Here is a 17676-nt window from a genome sequence, read left to right as displayed (position 1 = left end):
GCATTGCATAACAAGAGCACAACTTATAGACAATAGATATTTCGGACACTTACCTCTCCAGAATTAACAGTGATGATATGGGGAGTAAAATTAGCACCAACGTACTGAGCATGCAACCCATTCACCTAAAACGGTAAAAAAAAAAAAAAAAAAACCCTCAATAAAGTAAGAAAATGTGTGAAATTCACACAGTAAGAAAACGTGTTCGAAAGAATTTGTGTGTTGGTGGTAACATTTCGTACTTCTCCTTTTAAATAAGGATGGTCAATATAAATATACGATCAAATACATGTCTCTGGTCAATTTGGCCCCTCTTAACACCACAAGCCCAAACACCTTTGACAATGCTTACTTCAAGAACTTGCAGAGCAAAAAGGGTCTCTTGCACTCAGATCCTGCAAGTTTCCAAACTGACTTTGCCAATGCAATGATTAAAATGGGGAACCTTAATCCTCTCACTGGGTCTAGTGGCCTGATTAGGACCAATTGTAGGAAGACCAACTAAGATTTTTGGCCTTCTTGTACTAAGTATGAAACAAAGTCAAGGTTATGGGATATTTTAGATACTCTATGTTGTATCAGTGGCAGTTAATTAGGAGCAAAGTAAATGCTTCCTTAATTGTAGTAATAATATAATATAAGAATATCAAGGTCAAAATGTTTGGACTTTGGTTAATTCTGGACCGGCAAGAGTTGCTAAATCTCCGATTAAATTAATTTGAATATTGATGTTATTAAGAAAGAGATTGGTCCGAACCCTGCTATCCTATCTCTTCATAAACTATATTTTCTATATTCACTCTTAAATAATATATCTCAATCCTCACTCTTAAGTCTCAAATAAAAGTTTTAGAAAATTTTCTCTATTTTATTAGGACAATATTTTTATTAGGATAACTTGAATGGGAGTTTCTCTCCTAATTTCAACAACAGATAGCAATTCAAATAAAAAAAATTATATGATGAGAGGACAATATTGTTATGTGAAGCAACGGGTTCTCATCCAAAAATATGTGACGCTAGTCATCTTTTATTTAATAATACTCAATATTTTTTATCAGTTCAATAATACTCAATATAATGCTACTTTTAATTGACCTTTCTATATTCCCGTTGCTTTTTCCACGTACACGGCAATACCATGATGTCAAATGTACGTTTCCATCTCTTATTTAATCATGAGTTGCCATTTCCAATAAAGCAAAAATTTTATGCATCTTTGCATTATTTTTCATGTATTTTAAATTTGATAGCCAAATTTTATTTAATTAAAATATAATTCTACCTACTTCCTATATTTTTTTATGTTTAAAATTATTGCACGTAGATTAATAAATATTCAATGAAACTAAAAATTAACATATATTTATGTTATTATTGAGAGTGCTTGCTACTTAGCTTTTAATATTGTATGCAATGTTTCATTCTCGCCTTTCTTTTGTTAAACTTTTGTTTACAATTCTCAATCAATCTAATTAGATAATGAAAAGAAAAAGAAAAAAGCACGTACAAAGAACTTTAAAACTACATCAATTTAATATAATATAGGTAGCGGAGACCATCCCCATGGAGCAAGAACAGTTAACACATTATTTACACACTTGTAATTTTTGTAAAAAAAAAATTACACACTATAAGTAATTCTTCTGAATTTTTTACAAAATAATATTTTTAAGTTATAAAATTTCCACACTAATAATAATAATAAATCTATCTTATATCAATACCAATATCTTGAAGTATGTTAAAATGATAAATAAATATTATAAGTAATATAATAGTTAAAATAAAAAGGGTAATATAAAAATATCTAAAAATGAGTGAAAATAATATTAGCTATCATTATTAATATCTATCTTATGTAATAAAATGGTTAAATAAGAAAACCTTATTTAATGTATAAAAAAAGTAAAACATAATAAAATCCTACCTTATGAGTAGAAGGGAAGCAATATATAAATTCTTACATTGTCTATAAAAGGATAAAATTCAACAAAAACTTTAAGAATAAAAGAAAAATAAAATATAAACTTACATAAAAAAGTTACGAATGTCAAGGCAGCATGTGATGCTAGAATGAGCTGCGGAAAGAAGTGGTGATCTTGACATTTCAACTTATCAACAACAAAAGGGCAAGAACAACACTTACATCATAATCCCACGATGGATCCACCACCTACATTTCTCAATTATGAATAAAAAAACTCATTTTTATAATCCTTTTAATTTACTTGATATAAATATAAATATAGATGGCAAAAGCAAACAAAAAATAATAATGTCAATGCACAAAGCATGTTGTCCCTTAGGATTCTCACCAAATAAAGACAACAGGTTAATAGTATAAATTTTCACGTTAGTAACACTTCTCTACAATTAGTCAAAATGCTTGTGCAATTTGTTCATCACATTTTGAACAATGTTACCAAGTTCAATTTGTTCATCTATATTATAATGCAACAATTTTTATGGGAAAACTCCATAGAGTAACTGCGAAAATCAATGCAGGCCGAAGCAGAACTAAGCTTGCCATGATAATTGCATGCACTACAATATGGTAAAGTGGTAAGTCAAACACAGTTAATTTTTCACCAAGATAAAAAATATATGGTACCACAATATTGAAGTTTCTATCCTTCCATTTCTTTATTCAAAATTAGTAGCAAGAAAATTAAAATCGCCTTGAGCTTTTAAGATGGAGGAGTTCATTATAAGCTGTACACCATGACAAGAAACCTTACTCTACTGAATGATTGCAAGCTACTTTTAAAATATATGAAACAGGTAACAACCACAAAACTTTCAGATATATTTACACCTTTTACCTTTTCAAAAAAAAATTATAAGTTGTACACCACGACAAAAAAACCTTACTCTACTGAATGATTACAAGCACTTTAAAACATAAAACAGGTAACAAAATTATAACTTATAGCTATGACAGTTCACCAGGAAAGTTATGGTTTAACAAGTTTAGAACAAGTGCATACATTTTTACACCAGCCCTTAGTGTCTCTTCTTCCAACGAACTCCATTTCCTTTTCCTCCTCCTTGGCTGTCTTGCTTGTTGCGAGTTGTCTATTGAATCCTCCCATTGAAAAAAAAAGGAAAACAACTAATATGCCAATGCAAAAATCAAAATGATATACAAGTACAAAAGCAGAACATTTTTCTAAAGTTTAAGCTGATTTTAATTGCACTACTAGAAATGCAACTTTTTACGACACACATTCTAAGACGGTTATTTAGGACCGTCTTAGAATGTGACGCAGTGACAAACTTGTAATTAGGACATCTGAAATTTTTTTTTACAACGCACATTTTAAGACAGTTGTTAATAACTGCCTTAGAATATACTTGGGTGGCAATTTGGTAATTATTGACAAAACAACAACGATGGTCTTAAGATAAAATCGCCTTAAATTCCCAGTGGTTAATTACCATGTGTGCACACCCAGGGCTAAGTTGGACACACAGAACAAGCCAAAAGAAAGAATTGGAAAGGGCTTGACGTTCAACCTTCTCTCTCTCACACACACACTCTCTCTTAGAAGATCCTCTTTCGTAATCTCGCGCCGCTTCTTCACCGTTCTCGCCTCCGTCGAGCTGCTTCCTCGTAGGTTCCCCGCCGACAGGTACGATGTCTCCTGCGATGGATCCCAAACCATTCACACGAAGCCCAGACCGTTGAATTTTCGAGCGTCGTTGGTTCCGCGCGATGCAGTCCGTCGTCGAGCGCGATTACTCTAACTACAAGGAGGTTAGCGGCGCAAACAATGATGAAGGACTAGCGATCGCGAATCTCAGGATTGCTCTGCAGATCATAGATGCTCTGGCCAAGAAAGGGATTGCGGAGCTCTTCCCCATTCAGGTAACGTGTATTTGTTGTGTTCATTAGTTTTTGTTTGGAAAAATTGTGACTTCTTTTTTGTTAATAAGTTTTCTGCTGTTAATTAATGTTGCGAGGTTCATTAATATTTGTCTGACAAGAAGCCAGAAGAAATTCCCACTGTAAGGCCTATTAATTTTTTAATAGATAACACAAGTACATTACACCATTAAGATGAGCAGAACATACAAGATAACCAAGAGGGAAGTTATGAAGAGAAGTACAACAAGCATGAAGACTCAAGCCGCCAGATTTTGATTTTGAAGCAGCAAAACATTGTTGAAACACAAAATAGAACCATCCAGGTAATTTTCAACATATACGTGTCTGTCGTTTTTGTGTTCAGACCAAACCCTAGCTCCGCATCACAACCATGTCGACCAAGCAAGGTATTGTTTTTCTTCTTTCTCCATCCCTCAAACTCCTGATTTCGATCATTTAATTGATTTGAACCCTGAAATTCAGATCTGTTGATAAAGACTAAGATTCTTTGGTTTGCAATTTATATGATCGATTTCTTATTTTTTCCCCCTCTTTTGGGCTATTAGGTGGAAAAGCTAAGCCTTTGAAGAAACCCAAGTCTGATAAGAAGGATTACGATGAAGTATTTCATTGAAATCCCCTTTGGAGTTATCTTGTATTTTTTTAAAAAAATATATTTTATTTATTGTGGTCAAAGATTAGAATTTCCATACTTGATGGGCTTCGGATTGAGAATTGGCAATAAGTTTAAGGAAGAGATAACACAGGGTTGAGATTTTTAGGCTTGGTTGAATTATTGGTTGTTTTCAATATGAATCTTTCCAAAGGTTGAATACAAATTCATTTAATTTATATTGCTACTATTCTGGTTGTTGCGATGTCTATTGAAGAATTAGAAAATTTTAATTTTGCACTTATCAAAAATAAATTGCCATGTTAGTTTTTGGTAACATTGCTCTCTCTCTCTCTCTTCATCCCTTGTATGCACTGTAGGTTAGGTTTTCACCCGGGCTTTCATTTTCTAACTTGTTATCCATTTGTTTTATTGTTTCCATGTTGCATTCTGCATAAGCAAACAGAACTAACCAACTTGGGTCACTCTAAGAAGTACCTATTGTTTCCACATTGCATTTGTTTTATGCTTGTTTTCATGCATTTTGCTTTCTGTTTGAAGTGACATGATTCAATTGTTTTGGCATTGTAATCATGTTGATGATAGTAAGCTCACAGTTAAGTGGGTCTATGTTAGAAGGGTAAGAGGGGGAGCATAGAGGAATTGTTGTTCTTTTAACAACTGTCCAACTGATAGTAGCATGTGTTGTCTGATTAACAATTAAAATGAAGGGGTGTGATATAAATATTATACTTGAGAGACAAGGGGGTGTTTGGTTCATAGATGTGGAAAAGAAGTTATTGAAACTTGAGAGCAGAGGGGAGAGGCACTCCAAGAACCTGTTTTATCTTTCCTGTTTTTGTTTTAGAATGGTTTCTTATTTCTTCGTTTTGTTGAGAAATTTTGGTTTTGACCATGATCAACATATGATTTATTCTTGTTGGTTTTACACACAAACACAACTTCTGAATCTGGTTATGACCTTGCAATTTATTTGTGTCGGTATTTTGTAGGTTGACATGGCTAACATTCAGAAGAAAAAGGAAGAGGCGAAGGTCAGATATTGTATTGTAAGTTAGTACATACTAGTCATCATTTCTAATAATGACCTTATTTATACTTAATCATGTTGCTTGTATTGAGCAGGCGCTAAAGGAGTTGAAAGCCAAGGCGCAACAGAAGGGAAGCTTTGAGGTTTTGGGCTCAAGAAAAGTGGAAAGAAATAAGGGCTCTTTATCATGATTGTATACATCCAATATTGTGCAGGATTTGAAAGGTGAATTCTAATGCTCAAGAGTTTTTATGTTTATATATATTATTTTGCTCATGGGATAAGACTTCTGTCTGTTACATCCAATCTCACATCTGTTACTCAACCAATCAACTTAAAAGTTTCATTTGAATTTGAAATTGTTTGTAACCCAAGAATAATGGTGTTGCTTTGAACATTTTAATATAGATTTCCCTGTTTTCCATTTGGTGCAATAAGGTAATAATTTTCTTTTTATTATGAAGCAGTTAAAAGTAGGCGCAACCCAACATTTTATTTTGATTGATGGGACATGGAGCAATTCAGCAACAATGTTTAGGCGCCTTGAGGTTACTTATAGGTGGCTTTCTTCTTTTTTTTTTCTTCTTATTTTGTATATTTTCATAATGATTCTAGTTGAAAATACAAAATTAATCTGCTGCATGACTGTTAGGGTGTTAAGGTTGGATAAAATCTCATTATATGGAATGCTCAATCATTTTAGACTTATAATCCTTTGACACATGTTAGAGTGGCCCAATATCCTCTATCCTATTAGTATTGGGCACATGTATAGTATGCCGAGGGAAAGGAGAAAGTAAAAACATTATTAAGTATTTAAAATGTTCTTATGTTACTGGTTTAGTTGTTGATACAAAAAATGGAATAAAATGGAGAATTTCAACTTGTAGTTGAACAGTGCTGACAGAAGCTAGCACTATTTCGAATTTCTGATACCAGGAAAAGATCACTTCTAGTGTAGCAATATTATAATGCTCTTTTCTTTATAATATGTGATTAGAACAAAGATGTAGATAATATAATACTACATAATACAATAATATGTGATCAAACAATAAAAATTCATGATATATTTAAATTTTAAAATAATTATTGTCAAAGGATATAACTTATCTCAAACAATAAAAATTCATGATAGTATAAAAGAATTTAAAAGTATATTGTAAATACATATAGCATTTATTCTTAAGATAGCAATATAGCTTTTATGACTATCCTTTCCGGACAAAGTACAAAAAATAAATAGATAACAAATTTCTCTGTCTAAAATCTTTTTGGCTAAAGTGAAAGTTCGATAAAGAGTTTGTTTTTATATACTGATACATATTTGATTTTATATACTTATTACATATTTGATTTGTTTTACATACTTGATATACTTTCTTCCATTTTTATATATTTGCTAATTCTCTATTAGGCTGAATCAAAATATTTAAATTTATTTTCATGGAATATTTAATTTGATTTAATAGATGAAAATAAAAATATATATAAAATACGACTTAAAATAATATACTATCATATACGAATCAAATAAAATATGTATAAAATGTATAAACATACACTCATATAAATGTAGAAAATATGGTTTAAGTGTATACACAAAATGGTACACGTACATGTACACATATATAAAAAAAATAAATGTTTAACTATAAAAAATGAAAAAAAAAAGTTTTACGTTTAATAACAGCTAGCGTAGTACATTTTTTCATTAACTAGCAGCCTAATTAACGCCTTTTACTCCTATTGTAACAGCCAGGCCTTTATTTAATGTTGTAATTAATTATAAATTTAACACATGCATAATACTACTTGTCAGTTATTTGTGCAGTAAATAGGAAGAAATGGAATTTCTTGATTTGGATATGATTTTCTGATCTGCATGATTTTTGGGTTACCTAAGTGTTAGTGCCCCTGCTCCTTTTCTTTCTACCACCTTCCTTAAATTCAAATCCATTGTGACTAGGGTTTCTGGCATGGTCGCTTCACCTTCTTCCGCGATGCTTAATTTTGGTTGCTACAATTCTCAGTACGTGTTAACCTAATTAAGCTTGCTTTAAGTTTTATTTGATTGGCTTTATGTGACTTCAATAAAAGCTCAATTACTCAAGTGCTGTTTGTTTGTTTTTTTATTTTTTTTGCCAGCTGGTTGATTTGATGCATGCAAATTCACAATGCGTTTGTAACCCCTATTTTGGTTTTATTAAAGGAGATTTTGGGTTTTCAAGTTATTAGGAGCTTGAACACAAGAGTATAATATCATCATATATCTCAATATCTCATGCTCTCTTCAAAGTTCTGATCTACGATTTCATTTGTTCACTTTGGTGCTTTCTTTAATAGCAATTGTTGGGGACATAACTCCATTGGATGGAGGTTCTAAAGCAGAAAAGAATCAACGAGAACAGGCAACACTAGATCATATGTGTAAAGTACTTGGAGGAGGATGTACAAGTACTTTCTTTTCACTATACATGAGTTTGTTAATGAGATAATAATGAAAATTCACAACTCTTGGTCTTTAAAAGGTGAGTTACATATTGATGCAAAGGCATTTCCTCTTTAATTTGGAAATTTTCATATACAACATGTCATTCTTGGTCATTGTAGTAGTGTCTGAAATTGGTTGACAAGCTAGCTAGTTGTTAAAACTTAATTAAAACTATTCTGTATTAGTTTCATTATATTTTGCCATTGTTGTAGTCTCTCTTAGTCAGGAGTTCGACTTGTAGTTTGAATGATGTGATAAGAAGAGAAAGAAACATAAGCCATTTGTACTTGGGCACACTTGCACCAATTATATTAATTATTTTTGTCTTCCTCCGTTAACAGCGATAGTCAGTTTTACTTGTGCCTTGAGGAGGAGGAGGAGTAATTTTATACCAAGTTGTTCAGTATCTTATCTAAAGTTTGTTGAGTTTGCTTTGGATGAAACCAAACGTCACACTCACTTGATCCCTTCGCCTTTACAGGTATCTCTTATTCTTTTTTTTTTTTTAATTATGGCCATTTTCCTGTATGTGTTGGACCTGGAATGGTTGATTAGGGTTAGTTAGTTCCATTCTGGTTTAGAACTTTTGTAATCACTCATTTTTTGATATTGAAACCCAAGCCAATGTGAAATTTCCGCTTTGTTGTAGTTTTTTAAAACTTAATTTGCAGAATTCTTCAAACCAAATTTAGGCTGTGTTTGGTATGTGTGTCAGCTGAAACGAACAAAAACATAGTATGTGTTTGGTAGGCCTAAAACTATAACTATAGTAGACTTACCCTTTGGCAGTCCCTGAGGAAGAAGAGAAAAAGAAATTGATTGAACTTCTCTATAAAACAACTTCTCTGGGTTAGTGCTCAAAACCAATAGATTATTACCATACATTGGATGATAGTGTTTAATATATATAAATGAAGTAAACAATCGCTTTGGTTTGGTCAATGTTTAATAAACATCTTCCATTTATTATGGAAGAAAAAAAAGTGAGATGTAAAAGAGTTTTATTATGACTAAGTGTCATATCTTGTCCTGTTGAGGATGTGGTGTACTGTTCCAATCACCAAGTTTTAGCTTCTCAGGATAGAACTAGCTCTTCAATTAATAAGCCGCTAACTTTTTTTTTCTTCTTGTTATTGAGTTATTCAACTTTGTATTTCGTTTATATTTTGTTATAGTATTATTTTAAATTTAGTTTTATTAAACACATAATTGTTTTGCAGATTGTTAGTTATGAATTTCTGTCCCTAGTTGTTCTCGACTCCTCTGCTTTGTTTGCTTAATTTGCTCTCCACCATTATTTGTGTGCGCAGATCTTCAATCTACATTTTTGTATGTTGTTTTGCTAGGAAAAGTTCAGTTTCATGAATTCCAAGGATGTTAAAGGGAGTCTTAGTATGCTATCATTTGAAGCTACAAAAATTAGGCTTCTACGAAGATTGATCATTGAGACAGAAACAATGCAAGTGGTTTTTTTAATGCCCATCAATTATCAAATTGATATATGGTTGGTATCTACTAGTGTCTTAACAAAATATGCCTTTGTGTAGTACCTTGTAATCTATTACAACAATAACAATTTCAAAATTTGACTTTGTATTTATTTGTGCCAATCTCACTTTTCTTTTTCCTTTACCAATAAAGGATCCTTCATCTAAAACAATGCATGTTAACAAAATTAGTAAGCATCCTATTGTATATGCTTCAATATGCAATCTCTGATCCTGTTGAATTTATGATGGTTCGTACTAGACCGATGTAGAATGACAAGGGAAATTAAGACGGTTATTAAAGACCATCTTAGTATGCTTGACTTTCTATGACGGTTATAGAATAACCGTTGTAGATAAGCTGTTACCGCTTGCATACTAAGACGATCATATAAATAACCGTTTTAGTTTCGTATGACATTTTACATCAGTTCAGTAGGAATCATCGTAGAATGCATAATAAAATAGTGACATTTTAAGATGGTTCTACAAATAACTGTTTTAGTTTCTGCAACCTTTCTAAGACAATTGTTTAATAACCATCGTAGAAAATTTAGTTTATAATGATGGTTTTTGAGAATCGACGTAATATTTTTTTCTATTTTACGACACTCATTTATATGATGGTTTGAAATCGTCGTAAAATATTCGATTTAACCGTCATAAAATGTCCCTTTTCCAATAGTGTTGACAAAATCCTAAAGCGAGTGGGGACTCAGAAGTAAGCAAAAACAAATTACTACTTGGTACCACTTGACAATAACAACACTCGTAAAGTCGTAAAGGTAACAAACAACATAAAAACACTTCTTGTGCCCATTCATATCATAGTAGATACTTAATAAGACAAATGATCAAACAAGAAATTGTTTTTATTCCTTACACACCAACACTTGCGCACTGGCCATAGAGACTCATTAATATATACGAGGTGTACTAGAAACACATAGTGGAAGCAAATTATGCAACACTAGTTCCACAATTATTATCACACAACTTCACAACTTTAAACACATACTTACACACTACTCTGTGTAGCACCTAAAAACAAACATAACTCGCAAGGAACAATTTCAAAACCAAAATTCACAAATCAACCCTCACGATTATATATAAAAAGAATAAAAAAGCCACCTTTATCCCTCTGAGGAGTTAAGTCAGACCCACCCACTTCATGATTCAATTCACATCAACACTCTCTTCCAATGGTTCTTGATTCTCATAATGCATTGCCACATCCTCCATGCATGCACCATCATCGTTCTTCTTCTCCGTTGCCGCAACCGTTTCCAAAAATGAAGGCCCCATCATTTCCCACGCTTCCTTCAAATACACCCTCACCTCATTCATCGCGTCCCTCCGACTATTCAACCCCGCTAGCCTCTCACGAGTCTCCTTGGAATCCTCCCCAAGCGCATCCTCTATCTCATCGTGCCACTGCACCAACTCCCCAAAGACTAGCCCACTCTAACACGCCTGCAGCGCTGCCATGTTGCCGCGCCAAATCCACCGTACGGTGCCGGCGTACTCGCCATCGATAATGTCAAGGCACGAGGCGAGGTACTTGACGGTGCACTCCATGGCGATTGCGCAGTACGCGCGGTGTTAACGTTAGAGATAGGGGAGAGGTCTTCGAGGATGTCGAGCACAATTTCTGATACTGTGGTTGTACGAAGGAGGGTTTGGAGGATGCGGAGGAGGAGGGTTTTCTTGAGGCGGGGTTCAACGGGGGAGAGAGGGAGGGCGGTTAGGGTTTTCTTGATGAAGGAATTGGGGACGGAACTGCGGAGGAGGAACTCCATGACCCATCGGTGGTGTAGTCACAGGAGGAGTGGCTACGGGAGGTGTAGCCACCGGAGCTGGAGCGATAGCTTTAGATGGAGGAGATGCTACCATGGGAGATGAAGCGGGTGGGAGTCAGAGGAGAGAAAGGAGGTTAGGGTTTTCAAAATTGAATGAGAGTGAGAGTCATAGAGATATAATAAGATGGGGAGACAAAAGGACACTTACTTCTAAGAAGGTTTTCTAAAAACCGTCTTAGAATGTCTTAGAAGGACAATCTTCTAAGACGGTTTTGTTACAACCGTCTTTGTTGAAAAATATATATTTACAAAATTGTCATCACTAATAAACTAAGACGGTTCTTAGGGAACCATTGTAGTTTTGCTGTCGTAGAAAACACCTTTTCTAGTAGTGATACCGTCAAATTCCATTGGGCTAAGTCCAATGGTTAAAGAACCGTATACTTTAGACTCTTCTTTCTATTCACACTCAAGCTTAGAGGTTGTGTGTCCTTCAATTTCCATTGGCCACACCAAATGATTAAAAATCTTTATGCTTTAGACTCGTTGTTGAATTCACACTCGAGTTTAGGGGCTATGCATCCTCATGTCTCCATTGACAGAGTTCAATAGTTAAAGAATTTTGTGCTTTAACACTTTGTGCTATTCACACTCGAGCCTAGAGGATGTGTACCCTCGAATCTTCATTGGATTGCACCTGCTTTATGCCACTCGAGCATAGGAAATCATAGAGATAAGATATAATTAATCCTTACTATATAGTAAACAACCACTATATAATCCGTTTTTTCACTAAACTAGGTGATTTTTTTAGAAAGTATAGAAAGTATTTACCAAGATCCTATTTTCATCAACATTGGTTTCAAATATAGCCAATGCAAAAAAAAGTATTTCTACATCAATTATATTATAATTAATGTAGAAAGTAAAAAAAATGGTGGAAAATAGGTGGCACCACCCTGCCATATAATCCGCACTCAATCCAAGAGCAAGACAGAATACACTCTCTTATGCGCTAGATAGGAAAACCTTATTCCAGAATAGAATTCAATGGACGGAGATGCCATTTTGGGTTTGAGAGTGTGCATAAACGATGCTTTAACGGATGATGATGTGTTGCATTTGATTTTGGGGAGGGTGGAGAGGCAGGAAGACAAGGAAGTGTTCAGGTTGGTTTGCAAAAGATGGCTTCAATTGCTGAACATAGAAAAGTAGAAGATCACTGTACCTACAGGTCTTGACATGCTCCAAAGAATGGTTGATAGGTTCACATGCTTGGTCGAATTGGACTACTCCCAGTTATTTTCGTGAATTTTGTGCCATCACCGATTCCGACCTCACTGTCATTGCCAATCACTTTCCATGCTTGAGGGTTCTCAATTTGTATAATTGTGAAGGTGAGGCCAATTTCTCTCATTTTTAATTTTAAAGATTAAGTGATGATTTAGCTAGTTTCGAGGACTATCAGCAATCCATTCACCTTTTAAGAGTGTGCTTGGTTTATAGTCCATGATTTTAAATTATGGTGAGCCAGAAGAAAATTTTTACATTGCAGAAAAATGTAGTTGATGCGGCCGTGATATGATTGCGAAGTGTCAAAATACCTTAAGTTGCGACCATAAGTGTGGTTATGGATCGCAATTTAAAATCATGCGTTGAGTTGAATGAACACATATTTCCATGCACGTTTTGTGAGAAGTAGGAATTCAAAACTTTTGATTCAACGACCGGTTGAGGGTTGGCCTCCCAACAATAAAACAAACATGCACTAAAATTTGTAATTCAGAGTATAAGATTGATTTGATATTTTATTGCCTGTGTTTATATACATGTATTACAAATGTTGGAATGAAAGTGATTGCAGAAGGTCTCCTCTTATTGCATTCCTTGGATGTGGCTTGCTGTGCAAGGGTGATTGAAACTGAAAATGACGCAGGATCAGTTGTTGTTGTTGCCGAAGGCTGTCATGACTTGTGAATATTGCTATCATATGCGACAAATGGTGTATTAGAAGCTCTCCAAAAACTGTCCTAACTTAAAGGAGTTGAGTATGGATGAGTGCATTTATGACGATAGACTCGTAAGCCTTGCAATTGGTTATCGATAGATCAGATTTTTAAACCTTAATAAATGCTATGAAATCAGTTATGTGGAGGTTTCTAGCATTTGTAAGGCTTGTTCCTCTTCTCCTAAGACATTGAAATTGGTAGATTGCGGTGAAATTGGAATGGAACCAGATTGTCCTTGGCCAAATACTGTGGTAACTTGGAGACCTTACTCATTGGTGGTGGCCTGGATGTGTCTACTGATGTGATAGAGTGGCTGGTTATTGCTTTTCAACTGAAAATCTTATGGGTGGAATATTGTCAAAACATTTCTTATTCTACAGTGAGATGTATATTAAGTCAATGCAGAAACCTTGAGGCACTGAGCATCAGTGGCGGTATAGAGTTAACTGATGCCACTTTTCAACTTATAGGCAATGAGGAGGCTGGGTTGAGTTTGAAAATTTTGGATGTTAGTCATTGTCCAAATAATACAGTGACCTCTATAGGAATTCTTATGGATAAATGCAGTTCCCAGGAATACTTGGATGTGACCATTTAATGCAATCCTACCCCCCAAGGGCATTGGATAGAAGACTCCAAGAAGATTGGGCCAAAGATGCAAGAGAAGGCCCTAGGGTTCTCATGTGCCTTACGAAAGATTTCGGGCCCATGGGCTAAGTATGAGCCCACTTATCTTTGTACATATTAGATTAAGATTTCATTAATTTTGAGCCTTGTATTTAGAGCTCCATAATGTAGGTAGGGTACCCTAGAAATATAGGATTTTCCACCCCTTGTATTTTAGGGCACCTAGGCTAGTTTTTGTATTAGGGATAGTTTTGTAATTTCACATGCATTAAGTGAATATTTGATGTGTGTGTTGAGAAATAAATTTAATTGAATTGGGAGAAGCCCAATCCAATTAAATTTTAGAGGGGGATGTGAGCATTTGCTTGCTACACCCCATTGCCACATCATATAGTCACACTTTGTGCATGTCCTTCATGCTTTACATGCCTCATGACTCCTAAGCACACTTAGTGGAGAATCTTGAAATTGATCTTGGATTAGTGGGCTGAACCCTAACTAAAATTCACTAATCATAATTAGTGAAATTTTGGCTCCACAAATTCAATTTCAAATTCAAGTGAAATTTGAATTGAAATTCAAATTTCCCTCCAATTTTGTGTGACACTTAGGCTATAAATATAGGTCATGTGTGTGCATTTTTTTCAACTTTGATCATTTGAATGTTAAACTTCATATTTTGGAGCTCTTTTAGAGCACAAAATTTTGTGCTCTTCTCTTCCTTTCCCTTTATAAATCTCCTTCTTCCTCCAAGCTCTTATCTATGGCCTCCTATGGTGGTGATTCTTCTAAACTCATCTTCTCCTTGAAGTGGCGTCTCCTCTCTCTCTCTTCCTTCTTCATTTCGTTGCCATTCATCTTCCAAGAAGAAAAGGAATCCATTGATGAAGAAGATCCTAGGCCTACAAGCTCCAATGGAGCTTACATCATGTGGTATCAAGAGCATCTTCATCTAGGTGATGTTCTTTTGCTTCCTCTATCTTTTTGTTCGGTGAATTCTCTTTAATTTCTTGTTCTTCATCTTATTCTCCTTGTATATCTTCCATTGTCTTGTGGTTTTGTGTTGTTTATAGTAGATTCAAAAAAATAAACCGATTAAATCTTAGATCTACACTTGTTCTTGCATTTCTATGGTTCAAATTTTATAGATCTACTCTTGAATCATGTTTTTGTGTTGATTTTAGGTTCTATCATTTTTCATTCATAATATTCTTGTGCTGAACCTTAGATCTTAATTTCTTCCAAAATATTTATTCGAAAAAAAACACAAAAATCTAAGTGTAAATCACTTAATCCATGTTGTCTTAGAGTCATGTTTAGTCATAGTAATTGTTACATTATGTTCTAAGTTTGTGTTGAAATTTTATTTTGTTTATTGAATTCTAGATACATTTGTTCATGTATTCTTGTCATTCTTAGCCTATCTTTTGAATTTTGAGTCTAATTCATGCATGTTATTTAGTTCATAACATGTTTTAAATCAATTCCTAGAAGTAGTCTTGTTGTTGAACTCTTTTTCTTGTTTTCTAAGTTTCCTACATGATGCCTATGATGAAATTGAGTTGTGGTGCTGAGTTGTGGCTGAATTTGTGAATCAAAATAAGTCTTATGCTCTCTTGAATTTTGTTATTCAAGATAATTGAGCATAAGCAAACACAAATTGTAACTATCCCAAGCCTTAAGAAACATAAACATTACTCTTGATTTCTAGGTTGAAATTGCTGGTGCTGGTAGCTTGAACATATGAACATGTATAAATTACTGGGAATTGGTCGCTACATTTTTTTGAGCTGAAATTTTTACTGAATTTTCTAGACATCTGGACCAAAATTATGAAAAAAGATCCAAGTGATTTGGATTAACGTAAAAAATAAGAAAAATCACACAAGTTGACAGAAAAATCAGTGTCCAGGAAAAAAATAGTGAAAGGGAAGTGTGCTTGTTGTTTTGGCTCAAAATTTGTTCTATAATTGGTGCCTATTTTATACTAATCCTAGTTCTGAAATTTCAATTGAAAATTACTGTGAATACAAGTTCCAAAACTAGAGGTTTTTTGAGTTTTTTTTTTATAGTTTTTCTACTCTACTCTAGAGCCATTCTAGGTTTCTCTTTGAGTTCTAGCTTGCTTTTGTGTGCTTTTCATTGCTTTAATTGTTGAATAATCCTTGAAAATTTGTCTTGCTAAAACTATACTAGTTTAGCTTTCATTTCATTTTTTTTAGTCTTTGGTTATCACTTGTCTCTTTGTTTCCTTGCTTGTGAGTTGTCATATAGGGAATTGGAAAGGAGGATTGGTGCCATACCTTGAAGAATTTGAGTCAAGAAGCAAGGGGCCAACCACCTTAAGAGCTATTGGACTAAGAAGCACTCCAAATTGAGTGAAACACCAAAGAGAGAATACCCACCATAATTGATGACTTTTTTTTTGTAATTTTGTAATTGGAAATTTGCTTTGCTTTCAAATTTTGTAACAAAATGGCCTTTCATTGGAAGTAAGTTGGGAGCCTCCAATAGGTCACCCTACATCCATTTGTATGTAATAATTTTAAGCAATTTTCCCTTAGGATAGTGAGTGTTTTGTTGGGAACCTTAAATAGGTCATCCAAACACTCTTAGGATCCACCTAGTTTTCATTTCTTGCACTTTAATTTCTTGCTTACTTTCATAGCTTATTTCCTTTACCCTCAATTGTCAAACTTCCTAGATAGCTTGACTTTTACCAATTAGTTTTTACCTTATCTTTCATACCTCTATTAGTGTTTATTTTGGCTAATTTCAACCATAGTTTCTTTTACCTTTTGTTTTCAAACCCCCAACAAGAAAGAACTACAACTTAGAAACCACCATGTGTTGGATCAAGTGACCTCGGAATAATTAAGAAGGGGGGGTTGAATTAATTATTCCTAAACCTTTACTAATTTAAAAATTACTCTTCTAAGGCTTTTACTATGTTGTTAAGTAAATGAAGAATAGAAAAGAAACTTAACCAAAAGTAAAAGCGGGAATTAAAGTGCACAACGAAAATTAAAAGAGTAAGGAAGAAGGAGACAAACACACAAGAGTTTTTATACTGGTTTGGCAACAACCCGTGCCTACATCCAGTCCCCAAGCGACCTGCGGTCCTTGAGATTTCTTTCCAACCTTGTAAGAATCCTTTTACAAGCAAAGATCCACAAGGGATGTACCCTCCCTTGTTCTCTTTGAACAACCTAGTGGATGTACTTTCCACTAGAACTGATCCACAAGAGATGTACCCTCTCTTGTTCTCAGTCAACAACCCAAGTAGATGTACCCTCTACTTGTACCACAAAGGATGTACCCTCCAATGTGTTAAGATAAAGTTCTCAGGCGGTTAGTCCTTTGAAACTTTGTGAAGGAGGAAACAAAAGAATTCTCAGGCGGTTAGTCCTTTGAAATCTTTTGTTTTAGGGAAAGGGAAGAATCAAAAGAATTCTTAGACTATGTCATTTTGAATTCTTTGACAAGGGAGAAGGGAGACACAAAAGAATTTAGGCGATTAGTCATTTGTTCTTTTGGAAAAGGGAGAAGAGAGACACAAAAAGAATTCAGGCGGTTAGTCCTTGGCGAATTCTTTTTGGCAAAGGGAGAAGGGAATGAAAAAGATGAATAGCACAAGTTTTGTTTTCAAGGTTTGGAAAACCAGAAAACTTAAGAAAGAATTTGCAAAGGAAGAAGAAGAAGAAGAAGAAGATGTCAAAGAG

The 17676-nt window shown here is 34.2% G+C and overlaps 1 long non-coding RNA gene and 1 pseudogene across 6 annotated transcripts; both read left to right on the top strand.

Annotated features, from left to right (window-relative positions):
• Positions 1-3445: 3445 nt before the first annotated feature.
• LOC114383671 lies at positions 3446-9639 on the top strand. Of its 6 annotated transcripts, XR_003660566.1 has the most exons (10): positions 3446-4278; positions 4438-4493; positions 5498-5539; positions 5631-5760; positions 6003-6094; positions 7505-7567; positions 7684-7789; positions 7882-8066; positions 8371-8510; positions 9376-9639. It is a non-coding gene; the product is annotated as an uncharacterized LOC114383671 (long non-coding RNA). The 6 variants fall into 6 exon arrangements; XR_003660565.1 differs by lacking the exon at positions 7684-7789; XR_003660564.1 differs by having other exon boundaries at positions 7684-8066.
• Positions 9640-12368: 2729 nt separating this feature from the next.
• Positions 12369-13925, top strand: LOC114383897 (annotated as a pseudogene).
• The last annotated feature ends 3751 nt before the right edge of the window (positions 13926-17676 follow it).

This window comes from Glycine soja, chromosome 14, assembly GCF_004193775.1.
Source record: "Glycine soja cultivar W05 chromosome 14, ASM419377v2, whole genome shotgun sequence".
NCBI lineage: Eukaryota > Viridiplantae > Streptophyta > Magnoliopsida > Fabales > Fabaceae > Glycine > Glycine soja.
This window is presented reverse-complemented; position numbering and strand designations above follow the sequence as displayed.